The sequence below is a fragment of the Poecilia reticulata genome, linkage group LG9 (assembly GCF_000633615.1).
Source record: "Poecilia reticulata strain Guanapo linkage group LG9, Guppy_female_1.0+MT, whole genome shotgun sequence".
NCBI lineage: Eukaryota > Metazoa > Chordata > Actinopteri > Cyprinodontiformes > Poeciliidae > Poecilia > Poecilia reticulata.
In genome coordinates this window covers 31,392,923-31,400,369 of record NC_024339.1, presented here as the reverse complement: position 1 = coordinate 31,400,369, position 7,447 = coordinate 31,392,923, and positions in this window count along the sequence as shown.

Sequence of the window (7,447 nt, the reverse complement as noted above, 5' to 3'; positions counted from 1 at the left end):
TGTCCTGCTGAGTGTCCTGCAGAGTGTCCTGCTGGATGTCCTGCAGAATGTCCAGAATCTGACTGGACATCTGCACAGACGTCTCTGTCCAACCCGATGGAGTTGGAGAAGAACGAACCAAACTGCCTGAAATGGGTCAGCGGCCAAATCAACTGTCAATGTTTAAATAAATGAGTTCTTGGTTTTCTACTTTTAATAACTTAGCAGAACAGTCAAACTTTTTTTATAATAGCCTTGTTTCCATTGACCATAGGATTGCGCAACATGACATTTAAAAAATAAATTAGCTTAATAGAAACACGGCGACCAGTTTTCAGTGAAATGTTCTGGTGACAGGGTGAGGTGGGTTTTTTTGGATATCAAAATGTGTTTATTTTGCAAACTGCAATGGAAACACTTTTTATGCATCACATGATTCATCTGATCAACAACCGTGTGTTACTGCAGGAAGTGGGAGGCCTGATTTTTAATGACTTATGGCATGAATGAGTTCATTCATGTGTGATTTTTATGCCTTTCATGTGAAACATCGTAATTGCATGATTGTGTTTCTTGACTTTAGGGGAATATTAACAAAGTTTTGTGCATATTTGTAATGAAAACGCAGCCACTGTCTCAGTTGTGTGTGTAAAGCATAAAATGTGGGAACAGCGAAGCGACGTGAAAACCATCTGGATGAACCGCAGGAGGTGAAACAATGTGACATTTTTTAAATACCTCAGTGTTCCTGGAAAGAAACGCAGCCAGCACCGTTTTATCTCACGTCTCGGCAAATTCCTTCCTAATCTTCTTAGTCTCTGCAGCTTTGTTTTGTTTATATATATAGAAAAAACAAGAGAAAGTTGCACCTGACGATAAAATGAATCAGTTTTTTGCCATCAAAATGCTGACTGTGGCTGAATGTGGCTGAATGTGGCTGAATGTGGCTGAATGTGGCTGAATGTGACGACTCGCTCATGAACTGAGTCAAACCGCCGAGATGAGAAGTTTATTAAACCCGCAGCTGCATGAGCAGAACCACCTGAACAGACATGAAGCAGAGATGGACAGGAACTAGTTACACTCGGTTACGTTTACCTGAGTAACGTTTTGGAAAAAATGACCTTTTATGAGAACTGTTACTGCACTTTACTTTATACTTGAGTAAACTAGCTATGAATGATTTCTACTCTTACTTGAGTAAAACTTATGGATACTGGATCCAATACAAGTACCTTCAAAAAGCGAGAGCAGGTATTTTTAACCAAAAGCATATAAAAGATTTATTTTACAGTTTCGGTTTTGTTATTTTCGATCTGCTGGGTGTTTTCTTTCATTTAGAGATTCATAAACACTAATATTACCCTGTTCTAACATAAACAATGCACTGTAAGTATTTATTTCATGTAATTTAAGTTTAATATTGATAACAATGATTTGAAGAAGTGTCTCTTCTGCCTAAAATGGTTAATTGGTCTTTATTTGTAATGTGTATTTATTTATATACTTTGCTCATATGAAATCAGATTTTATCATCATAGTTGAGTAGACATTTTATTTTATTTTGCCAGATACAGTTTTACTCGCTGGAGCTCCAGGCTGCAGCACCTCCTGACCACATTAAGGAAAAAGGTTTACAGGAAACGGATGGATGATTTTTGGAAGGTTGATAAACTCGTTTGTCATGCAGGTTGCAGAACGTTGCTGAGGAGCAGAATCTGTTTTTCTTTCTGTTTGTTTGGCTTCAAAAACAAAAAAAGGCAAGTCATTACTTTAGAAAGGTGACAATATTTATGTTTTTAGTTTTAATTTCTTTAACTAGGGATGCCACTGAGAGTTAGAAGCTCATTTCTTGCGAAGTGGAGCCGACTCCACTTTTAAAAACAATTTGAGACACTGAATATTAAATTAATAGAAGGAAAATACCTCACTCTGTAATAGCTCACTTTGAGTTTCCTGGCCTTGTTTTATTAACAGATTGTTCAACTGCATCCAGAGCCAACGTGTTTTGTTCTGGACTGTTGCAATCATTAAATTATTTTCATTATTTCCCTTCATAAGTTGCTTAAACAACATCAGAGGATAAATAGTGAATATCTGGTCATTTAATTTCAGTTATCTATTTGTTGTTTTTTATATCTGCACTGGCTGGTAACTTTAATGACAAAGTTTTGTGTCATTAAAACTTTGTCATTGAACAGTTTTGTCATTAAAGCGGTCATTAAGTGACAGACAATCATTTTTATTGATTACAATCTGTTGTGATTCATTGACAGCATATTAGCACTCTTCTATCATTCATCATGCTAATTAAAACAGCATCTAGCTGGTTTAATTCTCCATATTTCTTCCTCTTTTTTTGTTGTTTTTGATACAAAACGTTTCTTACTCATCTTTATTAATAAAATAATTAACAAGTGTGACAGAAGATGTCAAATTGTTGGTTGTGACTCCAGAGTAGGAAGTTATTAAATCTTGTCTGTATTTCCTGGATGTTGCGATAACCTTCGCCTCAGATTAGCATCATTCTGTTAAAGTCGGTCTTTTCTCATCTGAACTGATTCTCTCCCGTTTTGCTCATGATTCATGAATCTTTCCGACCTCTTTTGAGTTGAACAGGGAAAATGATAAAAACAGTCAGTTAGTCTCTGCTGCCACCGTGTGGCACTTTGTGGTACTACTGCTGTCTTTACATCTTTATTCCCCTGAACGACGAGTGTTGTCGGGCTGCACAGTGGCGCAGTTGGTAGAGCTGTTGCCTCGCAACAAGAAGGTTCTGGGTTCGATTCCCGGCCCCGGTCTTTCTGCATGGAGTCTCCATGTTCTCCCTGTGCATGGTGGGTTTTCTCCAGGTACTCCGGTTTCCTCCCACAGTCCAAAAACATGACTGTCAGGTTAATTGGTCTGTCTAGGTGTGTGTGTGCATGGTTGTGTGTCTCTGTGTTGCCCTGCGACAGACTGGCGACCTGTCCAGGTGACCCCGCCTCTCGCCCCCAATGTTAGCTGGAGAGGCACCAGCACCTCCTGACCCCACTGAGGGACAAGGATGAAAGAAAATGGATGGATGGGACGAGTGTTGTCCTTCACTTGCAGAACAACATTCAGCTTCAGTGCTTGGTGAGTAAGTTAAATTAGTTCATTTTGTCAAGTACACACAGGCCTGAAGTCTCTCTTAAAGAGGTCGACACCTTTAGGTGACTGAAGCTCGCAGAAGCCAAGTTAAATGCTTTCTGGAGAATTTAGCAGTCAGACGAGACAAAGATGGAGCGGTTTGGCCACAAAGACAAGAATTATGTTAGAAGGAGTCGAGGTCCGACTTGAGATTTAAGATTCTTGAGTCAACGGACAAACATGATGGTTGTAGCCAGAGGGACAATATGAACTTTCTCAGGTTTAAGCCGTTCATTAGAAGACCTCTCCACTCCCCACAGGGTTCAGGTGAATAAATCTGTCAGTCAAGTAGAAAAACCAAATGCTACAGATTCTATTTTATTTGACAAATGACAAAACCAAGAGTAAAACCGTGTAATACTACCTACGCTGAGACATGCACAAACAGCTGAACACTGACAGTGTATTAGTAAGATTACAAGGGTAAAGTTGAAATAATACGAGAATTAAGTTGCATAATATTAAACTAAAATCATAATATTACAAGAATAAATGTGTACTAGAATAAAGCTGAAATAATGCAAGAATAAATCCTTAATATTAGAATAAAGTCATAATATTTTGAGAATAAAGTTAATATTGCAAGAAAAAAGTATTATTATGACTTTATTCTCATAATTATTTTATTTTGTTTTCTCTTCAAACACTCGATTGTAACACAGAAAATGGCGAGAAGAAAACATTTTCCCATCGTTTTGGCGCCCTCTGTAGGGCGGCGCCCTCCCGATGGGTCGGGCTGTGTGTCATGTTTGGTTGACTATTTATTGGATTAACCAATTATTTATTGGAAGAGAAAAGCTGATCATTAAGAGTTAAGAGTCTATATTATGGAATTTGAATCAGGTGAAACTAAAACTACTGAAGGAGTTTTAGACAAAAGTTTTTATTGTCTTAAATGCAGAACATTTTTTCAACAGTTTTGAAGCAAATGATTGTTCTGAATGTGTTGTTCTTTCAGCAAATGGTCATTCTTGATTTTGTACTCCAGTTAATCACTAATCATTACTAAATTAGTTGACAATTATTTCAGTCATTGATTCATTGCAATTAATCCGATTAATCGTTTCACTACCAAGCTCAAACCAATCAATACGGTTCTGGAGGAAAAACTGGATTAAATGCGGCACAAGCAAGAAGTACTGAGAGTTTTTTCAGGTCTGTGTTGTGAACATTAGCTGATTAATGATAAACGGATAATAATGTTTCTGTTTTTAATCGCTGTACCGTTTCGGTGGAACTGAGCGGATAATTTCTCCTCGGTTAGTCGAAGCTGCGTCAACACTGTGTAGAAAATGTCGTTTTTCCTGAGAGCGCAGCGGTGAACGCTGATCACTCATGGCAACAGGCTATAAATAGCTTTCACTATCACAGGATATTTTCTCCGCTCGGGTCCAAACAGACGTAAGCAGCGTCGGTTCCGCCAGGCGTCCTCCGCTCTGGCCCCGGTGACCCATTTCCCCGGCGGCTCGCTGCTTCCTCCGCCTCCGTACAGGTTGTTCCAGCGAAGCGGCGGCTGGTTGGAGCTGCAGAGTCACGTTGATTAGTGAAGAGTTACGGACCAGCTGGGCATTTAGATGCGTAAATATGGGACATGGAGCAAGTTATTTATTATTACTCTGTCAAATATAAGCATAAAAAGGTTAAAGGTTGGTTAAAGTCTCATGTAACTATAATTCCATTATGAGTTTTGCTTTATTTTGTTAACATTTTCACAAAACATCACTGACAGTGTTTCACTGTAACATAACACACTATTAGTTAAGTATTTATTTTAAGAATGATTAAAAAATAAGGTTTAAATATACAACATTTATTTGAAAATACCAAAAGTACAACTTCTGAAAAGTATTGTACATTTATACATTTGCATTTTAAACATAATTTTTTTTAAATAAATGCAAAGCGTATAAAAGAGTTTCCAAAGTAATTAATTGTAACGTAAAGTATATTTTAGAAAATATAGATTTTTCTAAATTGTACCAAAATATCTAAAGTTATGTTAAATTGTGTAATATGTTCTTCAAAAGCAGGTCCAATTGATGACATATTTGAAACATGTTTCAGAAAAATGCAGCATATTTAAAACAAACTTAAGCAGATTATTTTTTCCTCCCTAAGAAAACATCTTGATATTTAACTGAGGATCTTAAACGGTGAAAAACTTTTCTATTTCCAAGCAGGAATTCCAGCTCCAGGTTTGATTTGGAGCCTTTTTTCCAGTTTAGGATCAGAAAAGTCTGGATTTCTGGACTCCAGGTGGATTTAAGGCTCATTTCTCCATTTTAAACTCTTGTTTCTTCTGCAAACCTCAGAAATAAATTCATTTAATAACCACAGCTGCAGTGCATTCATTACTCGCTCTGTCAGATTAAATGGGTCACATCTTTGATAATCGGTTTTCTTCTCTGCTTTTGCTAAGTTTATTTTTGTTTGTGCAGCTCTGTTTTTCCTTTAGTTTTTCCATTCTTATGCTTTACATGCCACTGCTGAACTATTTTCCCTTTAGTTTTTGCTGCCTGGCATAAAACATAAATGATCATGAACGTTTTGTCTTCTGTGTCTGATAACAGAACTCCTGATTTGATTCAGCACAACCACAGATGTCAGATAAACATTTTGTTTTTGTAAGGCTAAGCTGTTTTTCCTCCATCGGCACATTTAGCAGCACCTACAAAGGGTTGATTGACAGCGCTAAGCCCCTCCTCCTGGCTCTGATTGGCTATTTTTGGTGCATTTCTTCAGACAGTAGCAGCTCAGGGAGGAGATCGATGTTTTCACAGATGATCTGTCTCACATCAAATTGTCACAACACGGTGACAGTTTTAGCAAACACATAAAAAAAGAAAAACATAAAAGAAAAATAAAAGTTACATCCTACAGCTTTAAAGACACACCAGAGTTTTTATTTTCCAGTTGTGAGCATCGATCCCGCTTTCTCTAAACCAAAGAATTCCCAATAAAATGCCATCTGTGACTAAATGGAGAATGAAACCTTTTACAAGCCTCTGTCCTGCACAGCACATGATCTTAGATGTGCACTTTGAACGGATTAAAGTTTTATGACAGATGCTGTTTGTAAACACTCAGCCTTAAGCCCTCTCACGTCATTTATCACGTCAACAAACGAGCCCCAGCTGCGCAGGGCGGATCGGCTGAGCCGAGCGGCCAAGAGGCGGCCGTGAGGCGGCCGAGAGGCGGTATTGAGGCGGCCGAGAGGCGGCCGTGAGGCGGCCGTGAGGCGGCCGAGAGGCGGCCGTGAGGCGGCCGAGAGGCGGCCGGGGCTCCGGTTCAGGGAGATCAGCCGGTCTGTCCCTCCTCACCTGCTCCGGGTGATGGATGGCAGCTTAGCGGGGCTTGTGTTTCTGCAGCAGGTCATCAGGACGCCAGGGCCACTAATCCTCTCTTCCTCTGGCGCCCGGCTCAGCCTGCACCACGTGGCCTTGAGCTGCTCCCTGTGACTCAAACACATCAGCGCTCCATCGCTCTTCATTTCGCTGCTCATCACCGGAGGTCACTGAGGGTGTGTGCAACCGGAAATGTGTGTCTGTGTGAACATGAAGGAGCGGACTGAATCACAAGGTCAAAGGGAGGAAGAGGAGGAGGAGGAGGAGGAGGAGGAGGAGGAAGAGCCGTTCATCTTCCTCACATGGCGACATCCAACTAAATTTACTCAGTTACTTGAGTAACTTCTTTTTAAAATGTACTTTTAGGAGTATTTTTAGTTATAGTGGTAGTTTCAGTTTTTTCATATATGGTTTATTTTGGAAGCAGAATTCAAAAAAGGTCAAAGTATTGTGATTATGTATCGATTGGGTAATGGATGCTAAACACAAGATAATATTTTCAAAAATTGTATTAAATTATGGTTGAACAACCAACTGATTCTGGTGTAAGTGCTGCCAGGAGGAGGAAGCTGCCGATGGCTGACAGGAACTGGTTGTGAAGGGGAAATGTTTCTTTTTTCATAAATTCAGAACCATAAAAACAAATACTATATCTACAATTAACACTTTTATTTATTTCAGTCTCAATTTCAGTTTCTGTTATCTTGTTAGCTTTAGCACGCTGTAATAACTTTGGTTAGAGCTCAGGTGTCAAACTCAAGGCCCGGGGGCCAAATCTGGCCCGCTGTAGCATTTTATGTGGCCCTGAAGACTCCAGAGAAACGCAAAGAATAATAGATTCTTCATTTATCTGTTTAAATAGTTTTTCATGATTCAGCAATTGCCAAAATTCATGCTTCAACAAATTCCTGCACTTTTGCATGCACTTTTGCATGCTAATAATATGTTAATAT